The 3,008-nt window shown below is 43.6% G+C and overlaps 1 pseudogene; it reads left to right on the top strand.

Moving 5' to 3' along the window:
• Positions 1 to 2,487: 2,487 nt before the first annotated feature.
• LOC137539337 (U2 spliceosomal RNA) lies at positions 2,488 to 2,696 on the top strand (annotated as a pseudogene).
• Positions 2,697 to 3,008: the final 312 nt, after the last annotated feature.

The raw sequence follows: 3,008 nt of genomic DNA, 5'->3' as shown, positions 1-3,008 counted from the left end.
TAGAACTTATTTAGTATTCATATAGTGCTGACACCTTCAGGGAGTATATAAAGTGTTGTCACTAACTCTCCCTAAAAGGGGCTCACAATCTAATTCCTACCATGGTCATATGTCCATCATAGTCTAGGGCCAATTTTAGGGAGATGCACAAAAGGATCCGCAGACCAACAGTGGTGGAAAATGCTGGTTATTCTTTATTCAGGTATTCCACATGGCAAAAGTAAAAAATCACAAGGTTCAACTGACGCGTGTCGGGCTTACAATCTGCCCTTAGTCATAGTTAAAAGTGAACCTGCAAGGGGAGGGCTTTATGTAGGTGGGGGGAAAAGGCTCCACCCTATACCTCAACCAGCCCTCGCCTTAAAGGGAACATTACATACTTACAATATCTTAAAAGAGACATAATAAATGCACAAAATTCATAAATATGCTCAATTGTAATTAATAACAGCTAACAACAAGTGTTAAAAAGTGATGTAAAAGATCAATACTGGAAAAAACATGACAAATGTAGGGCCAGATATGAAAGCCTAATTGACAAGAGAAAAGAGCAAGAAAATGCACAAATTCCCTGTTTAAAAAGGAATCAGAGATGAAACAAGTACATGTGGTTAACAATCATAAACAAGATTCAGATCCCAGCGTGTATTGAGACCCATAGGACTACGAGTGTCCATCCTATGGATCCAATACGCTTCCCGCCTACGGAGTAATCTGTGGGTGTCCCCACCTCTCTTGGGGCTCACTATACGTTCCACCCCCTGAAAAATAAAGGAGGAAAGGTTACCCTCATGGACATTTTTAAAGTGCTTAGATACTGCCGACTTTTTAAAGGTCTTCCAATTGGTGCCACAAAAATGTTCAGCAATGCGGGCTCTCAAATTGCGAGTGGTGCATCCCACATATTGTAAACGGCAGGAGGTGCAAGAAATGACATAGATGACACACTTCGTGTCACAATTTACATATTGTTTAATAGGGACACTGTTACCAGTCGCAAAAGAGAGGACAGAGGAACCCTTCTTGTGACAGAGGCACAGACTAACCAGCAAGCTCATGGTGACCCAGAACTCATTGGGGTGTGTAAGGGACTACAATGGTCCTAAAAGCCCCCTTACTAAGATGTTAAGAAAAACAAAAGTTTGCTTTCCTAAAACAGAAAGAATTTTGCGATAATTCAGGTTGGAGTGAGCTCAAGATGTCTCCCAGGCACCACTGCTGAATATATGCAAATTAACCATTGTACCCTTAGAAGCTAAACACACCTCCAGAACCGCTGGAATGCAATGATGTGTCAGCTTGTTAATATGTACAGAGCCATAATAATCCAACATGCATACAGACTGTTTCGGATTGTTTGATCCTCATCAGTGCATGGCATGGATTAATTTGGCTCTATGGAGTAGGGCTTGTAAATCCGAAAGCCTTATTAAATAACGATTTAATATTCCAGAAAAAAGTGGAACAATGCAGAAAATAATATATACACAAGATTTACAAAAAACAAAGTAAAAATTACAAAATAAAAGTTACAAAGATACACAACAAGACAGTTTGCAGAAATAAAAGAGAAATAACGTTTACCAGCGTGTAGGTTAGAACGTTGTTTGTGGGAGAACGCAATCTGACCACGTCAGGGCAGCTCTAGCGTCTTTGCTATCTCCGAGGAACTACAACTCTAAGTCTTTCCTCAGGTGTGACAGCCCATCCTTGCTGGCTATGACATGCCACTGCAAAGCTTTTCCAGTTTATACACATAGTACTTCAAAACACTTCACACACTTCCAGCAGTCTGTCATATGTAAACTTCAAACATTCCTGTGTTAGCTTCCAACTGTCCAGACTCATTTAGTCTGGATTGCATTTTGGCTTGTTTACATATACACAAAGTTCAAAGCAGTGCAAGATCCAGGACAGAATAGAGGGTCGTTACCTAATTACCTGTATCCAGAGGAACTGAATGCAAATGTAGTTTCATTGACATACCGACAATCACATTAGCAGCTTCTTTGAGCCAGGTGACAATAGTACACATCTGAGACAGTATTTAACAGCAGATCAAAGGTGAGGACATGACTGCTAGTGGCCTAATGAGCCATTTCCTTGCCCGAAGCTGGCAAGTCACTTTAGCAGTTCCTGCTCTATTGTTCACAAAAGTTCACCTTCAGATGCAAATGTACTATCTCCAGGCGACACTACAATATTTCATAGCACCACACATGTGAAGTAGACACACAAGATGGAGACTACCTTAGATACTAATAAAAAAAAAGCGGTACCCATGTTCTGCATATTACCATACATATCATCATCACCACATATATCCTCACATCCATCACCTATTGTTGTGGTGATGAATAGCTGAAAATATAGCCATGGGTTACACTCAAGCAGGAAGTGGGGGTTACTCCCTAGAATTGGCACACAAACAGTAGTAACAACCTAGTTATCATGACCTCTGGGATTGTCCCAACAGTGGGCAGATAAATCGCTTCTCGGCCTTTTGGCTAAGATCAAGTGTAGTATCTGTTCTTGAAATTTTTGGGGGGACCTGGAGGGATGGCACTGTGGCAGGGTGTCCTTCCTGTTCGTAATTCCCAGGAGTTGATTGAATGGATCTATACCATGGTCGAGGCTGAATGGCTGAGGGCTTTGCTTAGGCGTACTGCCCCTGGAAGTGGCGCTCCAGGTGCACCTGAAAAAACCTGAGATGTGGCAGATCTCAGGCGGAAGTAGGGTGCTTTAGTCTGTACTGCCCATATGCATCGCCAACTAACGCAGCTCCCCGGCCTTTTGGCTAGGGAGAGTGCGGAATTTTTATCACTCCGGCCGCAAGGTCGGGGCCAGCTTGCTGGCACCGGGGACTTCGGTTCCCACCCGGCTCCCTCTCGGGGGAGCCACCCGGACCATGTGGGATGTCACATGGCCAGGCCCTTTGGGTAACCACTGGGCACAGTCGGGGTCCTCCTCGGAGGACTCCAGGATCCTTCAACCCCTCGAGTGTTGGA

Source organism: Hyperolius riggenbachi, chromosome 11, assembly GCF_040937935.1.
Source record: "Hyperolius riggenbachi isolate aHypRig1 chromosome 11, aHypRig1.pri, whole genome shotgun sequence".
NCBI classification, from domain to species: Eukaryota; Metazoa; Chordata; class Amphibia; order Anura; family Hyperoliidae; genus Hyperolius; species Hyperolius riggenbachi.
This window is presented reverse-complemented; position numbering and strand designations above follow the sequence as displayed.